The sequence below is a fragment of the Bubalus kerabau genome, chromosome 3 (genome assembly GCF_029407905.1).
Source record: "Bubalus kerabau isolate K-KA32 ecotype Philippines breed swamp buffalo chromosome 3, PCC_UOA_SB_1v2, whole genome shotgun sequence".
Classification (NCBI taxonomy): domain Eukaryota; kingdom Metazoa; phylum Chordata; class Mammalia; order Artiodactyla; family Bovidae; genus Bubalus; species Bubalus kerabau.
In genome coordinates this window covers 23,608,749-23,620,223 of record NC_073626.1, presented here as the reverse complement: position 1 = coordinate 23,620,223, position 11,475 = coordinate 23,608,749, and positions in this window count along the sequence as shown.

Genomic DNA, 11,475 nt, shown 5'->3' with positions numbered 1-11,475 from the left:
AGAAATCAATTCTGTCCATCATGAAGGCATCATAGAACTTCTTTTCTATACCCATTATGAGGTGTTTGAGCTGAGACTAGGCTGGGGGGCACTTACAGGAGTTGGGGATGGGGACTCTTTTGGGGAGCCTCACAGGGCTAGGAACTTTCACATCCAAGACTACCTCACTTGATCACCAGGAGACATATATTATTACCTCATTTTGCGAATGAGGCAAGGCACAGAGGGCTAAGCAATTATTTGTATATCTTGGAGCTGTGGCATTTGGGTACTTCCTGGTGAATCCAGGACCAGGTGCAGCAGCAGCATCCAGAGACGGAAAAGATCTAAGAATCTGAGTGAAGGACTCTGAGAGGAGGCCAGTGCCCTCTCAGGGTTCCGTGAAGGGAAAGGAAGCAGCTTTCTTTCACTTGCTGCTTCAGACATCCTGGGGCTTCCCAGCTGGCTGTTGGTGGAGGATGACGGGAGGGTATTCTTTCTGGGGTGGGGAATCAGAAAAACTCCATGTTTCTGTTTCTAAATTAACCACAAACATCCAATCAATTGTTGCTGTTGTTGTTAAGTTGCTAAGCCATGCCTGACTCTTTGTGGCCCCATGGACTAGCAAAACAGGCTTCCCTGTCCTTCACTATCTCCTGGAGCTTGCTCAAACTCATATCCATTGAGTTGGTGATGCCATCCAACCATCTTATCCTCTTTGCCTCCTTCTCCTCCTGCCTTCAGTCTTCCCTCAAATCAAGGTTTTTTTCCATTGAGTCAGCTCTTCACATCAGGTGGCCAAAGTATTGGAGCTTTAACTTCAGCATCAGTTCTTCCAATGAATATTCAGGGTTGATTTCCCTTAGAATTGACTGGTTTAATCTCTTTGCCGTCCAAGGGACTCTCGAGAGTTTTCTCTAATACCACAATTTGAAAGCATTAATTCTTCAGCACTCAGCCTTTTTGGTCCAACTGTCACATCCGTACATGACTACTGAAAAAACCAGAGCTTTGTGCTATACAGACCTTTGTCAGCAAAGTGATATCTCTGCTTTTTAATATGCTGTCTAGATTTGTCATAGCTTTTCTTCCAAGGAGCAAGGGTCTTTTAATTTCGTGGCTGCAGTCAATGTCCGTAGTGATTTTGGAGCCCAAGAAGAACATCTGCCTGTTTCCATTTTTCCCCATCTATGAGTGCCTCCTACATTTGTTACTTTACAGGCAAACATTCATTTTCTTTGTCTTCCTTTCTCTTTGAGGCCTGGATCATCCTATAGTAACACTTTATGTACTTACACTGTGTCAGGGTTTCAGTCATATAGAGTGCTTTATGTTGTTTGAACCTCATAATTATTTAGCAAAGCAAATGAGTGAGGGTAGAATTTTTTTCCATTTATAGTTAGAAACTAGGGATCAGCAATGTCAGGTCACTTGCTCATATCGGGTGCTATTTGCTAGGGTGCTGTTGCTGGCCGATCTGATTCTTTGATTCCAGGTTGGTTTTTCTTTTTCTACTTCAAATTCTTTTCTCTTTTACTTATGTTTTGCTGCCTTTCCCTCATCTAAAATAATTCCCTAAATTATATCGCCTGTGAAGCTGTCTCATAACTGAGAAAACTACAGACGTGACATATCTTATATTTCAAGTCTTTCTTCTTTCTCCTCCAAGCAAGGAAGCATAACACTTGACTCTCTTTTTGTTCTCCTCCACCAAAAAAATACATGTAAAAAAAGATGATGTATAAATAAACAAAATACATAAATGCACCTCACAATATGGAATAAAAATGTTCTTGTAAACTATGTTCATGTAAATTGAACAATTCATATTTTATTAGATAAATCTGAAGTCTAAATTTATTCTATTCTAAATATTTTTGCAATAAATCAGTTCTAGTTCTAACATTCTTTTTGAGCTCACCTGAAGAAAGCTATATCTGCTGCCCGCCTCCCCACAAATAAAAGTAAACCAATTTCCTGAAAAAAACAAAAACAAAAACAAAAAATGAAAAACCAACAACAACCACATGCAACCTAAGGCTGCAGTAACTCCCAGATAGACTTTGGAGATTGCATGACCCCTCAGTGCCCACAGGAGGAAATTACTCAGGAGTTAAAATCAAGAGAAATGGTTGGGGACTTCCTGGGTGGTTCAGTGGTTAAGACACCACCCTTCCAATGCAGGCAGTGCAGGTTCAATCCCTGGTGGGGGAACTAAGATCTCACTTGCCAAGCGGGTGGCCAAAAAAAAAAAAAAAAAAAGGTTGTAAGTGCGCAGCCCATCCTAGTTGCCCTTCTCTTTTGAGCCATTTCATCCTCCTTCCCAACCAGTGCATCCACATTCCTCCCTCCACATTAATCTCGTTTACCTTGTGCTCTTTCCTCATAGGCCCCTAGAGTAGCAGCTACATCATTACCCCCAGTCCCCTCAGTAACATGTTGGTAAGAAGATAGGAAATTCAGGGATACTTGCTATTTAAAAATTTTCCCACAATGGCTTCAGTTGGTTTGGGTTTAGGGAGGGAGACTTCAAAGGGTGACTGTTCTCAGATTTAGGACAGTGAGCACAAGAGGAGGATGAAACAAGACACCCTGTCTTGCCTGCCGGCGGCTTGACAGCAGCCAGGGACAATAGGGTCACCAGTCCTTTTCCCAAGGTCCACTGGGTCTCCCTCTTCTTTTCATTTGTCCCCTTCCCCTGTCCTACTTGTAATTAAAGAGACAGAATAAAAATGTGCTCCAGATACAGAGAGATGATCTCCACCTTTGTCCCTATTTCACAGCAGCATCCTAGAATAAGACCAAGAAGACTGATCTTTGGAAGGGCACCTTCCTTAAGAGCAGCAGAAAGGGCAGGAGGACCAGCTTCCCAGTAGCATCTTACTGTACTAGCAAAGTACATGGACCTCCATGAGTGCTGCCATGTGGGTGAAAACTTATACATCACCAGAAACTATACCTAAAATGCCATTAGAGGAAATTCGAGGGTGATGGGAAATGAGCAGAGATCCTGTCAGGCTTAATACTGGTGAGGAAGCTTCAGTTTACTAATCCAACTAGAATGGGCTATGCACCTTTGCTAAGTCACTTCAGTTGTGTCCAACTCTGTGTGACCCCATAGACGGCAGCCCACCAGGCTCCCCGTCCCTGGGATTCTCCAGGCAAGAACACTGGAGTGGGTTGCCATTTCCTTCTCCAATGCATGAAAGTGAAAAGTGAAAGTGAAGTCACTGAGTTGTGTCCGATCCTCAGCGACCCCATGGACTGCAGCCTTCCAGGCTCCTCCGTCCATGGGATTTTCAAGGCAAGAGTACTGGAGTGGGGTGCCATTGCCTTCTCCAGGGCTATGCACCTACTGGACACTAAAGGAAGGGTATGGGCATCCCAGCACCATGGACCACATAACAACAGCACCTGCAAATAAGGCAACTAAGGAGACATATTTGAGTTGTGTGCATGGACTGTCCCATGGACAGTCTTCTGTCCCAGGCAAGAATACTGGAGTTGGTTGCCATTTCCTTCTCCAGGGGATCTTCCTGACCCAGGGATCGAACCTTTGTCAACTGCATTGGCAGGTGGATTCTTTATTGCTGAGCCATCTAGGAAGCCCATAGCTAAAAGGAAACATCTCAGAAAATACTGGAGAAGTCTTCCTGAAGAGGGACCCTGCCTGTGTTCCTGCCAATCCCCTGGCTCTGTCTATGCTCAAGTGAATCTACTCCTAACAGAAATCTTACTCATGTAATGTTTGCCCCAGTGGTTCCATCCACAGCAGCATGGCTGATACACAGAGGACTCCCAGGGAGTCAGACCCCTGGGTGCTTTCAAAATACCTCCCACAGCTGGTCATCAGGCTGAGCAGGGTCTTTGGAGTCAGATAAACAGATGTTCTGATCTCAGCTTATTATGTGTGAGACACTGGGCAGATTATTAAATTCACTTGCTTCTCATTTTCCCAGCTTATAAAAATGAAAATTATATCTATACCAGAGAATGTTATAAGGAGCAAGTGAGACAGTAAAGTAAGTAAATCATACAGCTCCAAACTGTTAATAATACAATAAATGCTATTATTGTGATCCTGTAACTCACAGGATGGAAAGACCTACATGTATGGAGGGTGTGTCACCATTATGACCCATGGAAGAAAGTACCTATTTCACCAATACCTGCAAGGTCTTTGACAAACTACAGAGACCATGAAGAGGACTTCCCTGGTAGCTCAGCTGGTAAAGGATCGCTTTCAATGCAGGAGACTCTGGTTTGATTTCAGGGTTGGGAGGATCTCCTGGAGAATGGATAGGCTACGTACTCCAGTGTTCTTGGGCTTCCCTGGTGGCTCAGACAATAAAGAATCTGCCTGCAGTGCAGCAGACCTCGGTTCGATCCCTGGGTTGGGAAGATCCTCTGGAGGAGGGCATGGCAACCACTCCAGTTTTCTTGCCTGGAGAATCCCCATGGACAGAGGAGCCTGGCGGGCTACAGTCCATGGGGTCACAAAAAGTCGGACACGACTGAACGACTAAGCACGCGAAAAATGCAATCAGGCCAGCATGGTTGGAGCATGGTGAGTGAGAGAAGGAAGGACCAAAGGCCTGGGTTTGTTGCCCAGCTCTGCTATTTATTGGCTGTGTGACCTTGGGGAGTTCATTTAGACTTTCTGAGCAGCAGTTTTCTCATCTGACAAATGGAGATATTACCACACTGAAGCAGTTGAAAGGATTAAGAGAGATAATGTGAGTTCTTTGTAAATGATACACCAATAAGGTATTATATTTCCATGCTACTCTAAGTGTAATAAATACTGAAAGCATCTGAAGGTGTGGATGAGTCATGTTGGTTTTTAGAATTTCAGAATGATGTCTTGGAATAATAGGGAAGAGTTAAAACTCAGCAGGTGTTTGTTTACTCTAGGTTGCTAAAAGCAGAGCTTGCTTCACAGCTGTTCGAGGCTTTCTTTCTGCTAGGCTTTGAGTGGTATGGTATGATTCTCTGGACCAGCGCAGGACCCATCTGCCCCACTGTGGTAGGGTCATGGTTTCCATATAGGGCCTTTATGGAAATCCTCAGTGGTGTTTTTATGGTATAGTCATGGTGGTGGTAATTTAGTCATTAAGTCATGTCTGATTCTTGTGACCTCATGGACTGTAGCCTGCCAAGCTCCTCTGTCCATGGGAGTTCCCAGGCAAGAATACTGGAGTGGGTTGCCATTTCCATCTCCAGGGGATCTTCCCAACCTGGGGATCAAACTCAGGTTTCCTGCGTTGCAGGGAGATCTTTATGGACTGATCCACCAGGGAAGCCCTGTTTCTATGGTATTTCCATAAGCAGAATTTCTAGTCTGTATGTATACACACACACGCACACACACACACACACATAACTGAATCACCAGAAACTAATGCAACATTGTAAATCAACTATACTTCAATAAAAATTAAAAAATAATAAAAAATTAGTTCCAGTCTGTTGCCTCAGACGTGTTCATTTGACTCCAAAAACATCTATTTGTAAATATTTTCTGATACTTATGGGTTCTACACAACCTTTTCTGTAATTCCAAAATCCACAATGCTCTGAAAACCAAAAATTTTGTTTCTAAATTCATTTGGTGGCAAAACCTGGCTTGACTCGCCTCCGTTTTGTGGCAAAGCCAGAGGTAAAGCTGTTTATGGTCTTTACTCAACCTAGTATTAAGAGTCATGCATTTTACTGCAGAAACATAATTGTGCTTATTATGGGCTTGAGACCTGGATATACATATCAAATAATGGAGTTTTCAACATTCTGTGGTTTCTAATAGAAAAATCTGGGTGATGTGTCTTTTTACTCTGAATATTATTTGGTTAGTGTCCTAGAGTGCTCCAGTACTTTGGCCATCTGATGCAAAGAGCTGACTCATTTGAAAAGACCCTGCTGGGAAAGATTGAGGGCAGAAGGAGAAGGGTATGACAGCAGATGAGATGATTGGATGGCATCACCGACTCAAAGGACATGAGTTTGGGTAAACTCTGGGAGTTGGTGATGGACAGGGAGGCCTGGCATGCTGCAGTTCATGGGGTCGCAAAGAGTCAGACACGACTGAACGACTGAACTGAACTGAACTGAGTGTCCTAGAGTGCTTAGCATTAGTGAGAATCATGATAGATATGTGAATTGGATATTTCAGAAGAGAAAAGTCTGTTACAGCAAAATGAACAAGTAGAATCTCTACCAACCAATTTCATACATGCATTCTGATGCATGTGCTTTTTGAGATGGTGTGATTAATTATGCATACCTGGTGTCTATTCATACCTGGTGTAGATACTTAATTATATATATTTAATTAAACATGATACTTCCTTATCTTAAAATCCTTAAAAATCCAATCATCTCATAGTTCCATGAGTAGAAATACTTACCAGATTTGTTTGTGAGAACAGAATATTTTCTCGATCTGCTAACCTGACCTCATATACCTTTTATAAGAGAGACAAACTAACCACTGCCTTTTTTATTGCTTAGGTTAACCTAGCATTTCATTACATTGTGTTCATTCATTATTATAGAAGGGCTTATTTATGGAGAAATTATTTGCAGAGGTAACTCACTGTGTCACCCTTATAATCTGGTCACTACTGGCCCAGAGCTGCTGAGAGACAGTGGTCCCCATGACCTCAGAGCATCTTGTGGGTACAGGAGGTAAGTACTGGGCCAGACATTTACAATGTGGCTTTTTAATTTCATTGAAGTTTTGTGAATTCCTGATTGGATTCCCATGTATATGCCTGAGTGAAGCCCAGCATGCAAATAACTTGTGTTTGAATTTTAAATCTTTGTCCTATACATTTTCTAAACAGCAAGAGTTGTGCAGGACAGAAAACCTAGCCTGAAGGTAATGTGCTGCTGCTGCTGCTGCTAAGTCGCTTCAGTCGTGTCCGACTCTGTGCGACCCCATAGACGGCAGCCCACCAGGCTTTCCGGTTCCTGGGATTCTCCAGGCAAGAACACTGGAGTGGGTTGCCATTTCCTTCTCCAATGCATGAAAGTGAAAAGTGAAAGTGAAGTCGCTCAGTCGTGTCCGACTCTAGGGACCCCATGGACTGCAGCCTACCAGGCTCCTCCGTCCATGGGATTTTCTAGGCAAATGTACTGGAGTGGGGTGCCATTGCTTTCTCTGGAGGGTAATGTAAGAAGGTACAAATATCCTCCCTTCACACACTGACTGCTGCTGCTTCAGATGGGAAGACAGAACTGAAATGCAGTGTGATCTTTGATGAAGAATACCTTGGGGTGAGAGTTGAATGAGAGATGTGCCTTGAAACTAAGTCTGGATTCACTGGAAAGTCTTTGGAAATGAAGTAAAAGACTTGGAATTCAAATATTGGCTCTGCTGATTTTGTAGCTCAGTATCCTCTGATTTGCTTCTTAACTTCTCTAAATCACAGTTTACTTTCCTCCAAAATTAAAACTTCCTTTGTGGCTCAGCTGGTAAAGAATCTTCCTGCAATGTGGGAAACCTGAGTTCGATCCCTGGGTGGGTAAGATCCCATGGAGAAGGGAAAGGCTTCCCATTCCAGTATTCTGGCCTGGAGAATTTCATGGACTGTATAGTCCATGGGGTCCCAAAGAGTTGGACATGACAGAGCGACTTTTACTTTCACCTCTCACAAAATTAAAACATTGCCATCTATTTTGCATTGTTGTGTGAAAATTATATTAGATGCCCCAGGAAAGCATCTGGAAGATCATCAATTAACTGAGGTACTTTGGAGAAGGCAATGGCAGCCCACTCCAGTACTCTTGCCTGGAAAATCCCATGGACGGAGGAGCCTGGTAGGCTTCAGCTATGGGGTCGCGAAGAGTCAGACATGACTGAGCGACTTCAGTTTTACTTTTTACTTTCACGCATTGGAGAAGGAAATGGCAACCCACTCCAGTGTTCTTGCCTGGAGAATCCCAGGGACAGCAGAGCCTGGTGGGCTGCTGTCTATGGGGTCGCACAGAGTCAGACACGACTGAAGAGACTTAGCAGCTTGGTTAATATGTTTTTAGGGCTTACGAGGTGCTAAGTTCTGGGCTTTTTCCTCTTAGGGCTGGACAGAACATGAGGCAGATGAGATGAAAGAAACTGGAAGTATGGGAAATAAAATGAACATGGAAATTGGTCAGGTAATTGGTCATGGAAATTCTCAGTTAATCTGAGTGGGAATGCCACTGTCTCTATAAAAAAATAGTCCAAAACTGAGAAAACTGCCTTTGGTGTTGCCAAAGGCATAAAGAATACAGGAGCGATGAAAGGATGGAATCAGGTCTGAGGACTTTTCTGGAAGAGACGAGTTCTGAGCTGGATGTGGAAGAAGGAAGTGGATTGACTGTGGGGAGGAGGGGTTAGGATACTCAGCTGTGACTGGGGAAGAACCTCAGTAAATCCCTGAGGAATATGGACCAGGAAGCTGGGAAGCCATATTGGAGAGTACAAAGGTATAAAAGGAAGACTTGCAGCTACTGTTGGAAAAAGGTGAGTGCTTTGTATAGTGAATATAATTGGAGCCTCTCTCCACACCCTCAGATGCCTCTGCCCATTGAATAACAGATATTGGCTAGACTGCTTCAATATGCCTTTGAAGGTTAAAAAACAAAAACAAAAACAAGTATGATAAAGGTAATATGTGTAAAACATTTGAAAAAAAATTGAACCAATATGACCAAAAAAATGTATCTAATAATTTTATGGCCCGAGAGGTAATCATAGCTAATATGTGGATGTATTTTCTTTCAGCTTTTAAACACATGTATACCACAATTGTACACATTTTGTATTCTGCTTCCCCCCTCAAATTTGCTTATTTTCCCATGTAAATGTCATTAAACACTCTTTTAAACATGTTTTTTTTTATAACTATTCCTTTGAATGAATAACATTCTAATTTATTGAATCAACATTCTGTGATTTGGACATTAAATTAAAGTTATTTCCTTTCTGGGCTAGCATCAGCAGTATGGTGATAAATATCACCAAGATAGTTTTCAATTTCATAGAATCTTAGCCTCCTCTTTTCTGAGGGGTGGGGGATTCCGTCCTCCCACCTTCTTCAATTCAGTGTAGTAAAGGACTCAGGACTTCAGGGAAAGAGAGACACGTTTCCAGAGTGAGAGATTAGGGAATTCCCCAGTGCTCTCATTGTCTAGTTACTGGGCTCGATCCCCAGTCAGAGAACTATGATCCCACAAGCTATGCAAAAAAGAAAGGGAAGACTAGATGAGGACCTTTTGGGCTTCTGGGAGAGTTCCTACTCAGATGCTTCCCTACAGGAAGGCCCTGCTGGGAGTGGGGAAGGTGTCCTCTGGGCTCTCAACCTTGCCAGGACCAAGAAAGAGCATGGAGACCAGACAGCTGACCTAGCCCATAGACACAGTAGAGTAAGGAAATTCTTCTTTCAAAGCAGTCTAGGAAAATTCTCATCCATATGATTTTTTTTTTTTTTTTGCTGCTGCCAATAACTTGACACCCACATTTTTGATTCTGCCTTGCTGAAAAAACAGCACGTCTTTAGAGGAGGGGTCGCTATCATTTTGAGAGGTTAGAAATCCTGCCCCTCTCTTTTCTTCTCTTTTGCCCTTTTTTGTAGCTCAGCAGATCTCAACCACTCCCTAAAGGACAGTTTGAAAATTTGTGGGCTTTCTTTTTGTAAGTGATGGAGGGGGTCACCGAGGGCCCTAATGGGTACGGCAGGGGAACAAGACATCCTTCAAAGTATAGCCTGCAGAGTGAAGAGCTGTCCTTCCTCCAGATTCTCAAGTATCCCCTAGGACCTTCATGTAGGTGATAACTTGTATTTAATTATCTGAGCCTAGAATTTAATACAGTTAAAAAAGCGACTTTAATATACAATGAACTTTCTAGGAATGCAATTACAGTTCTGTGTGAATTCAGGGAAGATTGACTTTGCTACCAAGAGTTGTTCAACATTTTGTTAAGTCACTTCATTGATGGCAACACGCTGGAGGTAGTTGAGTCACCAACTCAGCACCTGTATCAACCGGCGTTTGTAGCAGTTCCAGCCCTGTGATTCTATGGATAAGTGCTAGCATCTGCCTACTTCGTCATGACTTCAACACTCACACGTTAAAATACTGTTTATGTTCTTTTACTACAAATTACTTTTTTTTTTTCTTATGCTACAGTCAGGGAAGCATTTTTTTTTTTTTAAAGTTCTGTGTGTAGGTAGGTTATTTCCTTTATGAGTTTCAATTCAGCATAGTAAAGGACTCATGACAAGATGTTTGAAGGGCTGAAGGTTGAGAACTTCAGTTCTAATCAGTCTCATAGTATTTAGCTTTTCCCCACCCCTTCCCAGGACAAGTCAGAAAGAAATCCCTCCCCTCCACCCCCCAACCCGCCCCACAAAAGAGCCTTCTGTCTCCTCTGGCAGCCCAAACTCATCCCCATGAGCCATACACACACGTGTGCGTGCACACATGCACATTTTTTCCTCCACCAGACAGACAATAGCTTGGAGCCTCTGGAACTGTCAAAAGGCCTGCACTTGCCCCGCTGTCTCTAGAGCGCCCAGTTTTTCCTTAGTCAAGAAATATTGATTGCTAGGCCCTGCTGGAGCGGAGATAATGCTGGCTTCTGCCCACTTGGAGGTTCTTTATTCTCCGGTCTTTTTTCTGTCTTTTCCCCCCAACCTACTTCAATTTCTCTCCTTGACGTTACCCTCCCCGTCTTTTGCTTCCAGTCCTCCCTCTGCGTTCCCTCCCCCGGCAGGCGAGTAGCCTCGCTGATGGACCCGCGGAGTCGCTCTGGTCTCCAGCTCCGTCTTCTCTATCCAACAACTCCTGTCGCGCTGAGGTGGCTCCCGGCCTTCACCCCCGCCCCTCCCCGCCCCTCCCCGCCCCTCCGCTGTCTGACCCTGGCTTCTCCTTTCTCTCCCACCCGTCTCGTCCTGCCCCCGGTCGTCGGCTTCAGCCTCTTCCGTCTCACCCCGACCAGGGCTGCTTCTCTTTGTGCAGCCGTCTTTCTCCACCTGCATCCCAGGCTCCCTGTCTCAGTGCCAGCTCCTCGGCTTTTGGCTCGGGCCCCCTCGCCCCCTCCCCAGCTCCCAGTGGTCTGGCCCGCGGGTCCCCGTGCGCTTGTGTGTGCGGGTGCACCGGCGCCCCTCTCCCTTACCTCCGAGCCCCGCTCCCCCGCCGCCCGCCCCCCAGCGCTGTGGGCGGTCCAGGGCGGGGCCGGGATCCGGGGCGGCTCCCGGGGTTTGGGTTGTGGGAGGTGCCCTCTCCCCAGTCTCCCCCTCTTCCCCCCGCCCTGTCTCCTCCCGCACCCTCCTTCTTCCCTCCGCCCGGGAGCTTTCCCGGTCCCCGGCGCCGCCTCCTTCCCTCCCGGCTCCCCGCTCCCGCGGCCGCCGCCGCCCCGGGGAAGGAGAGACGGGGGTGGGGTTTGGGGGAGGTGAGACCGGAGGGAGAGACCCTGGCCGGGCTGGAAAGCGGATTCGCGGGGAGGAGGGTCGG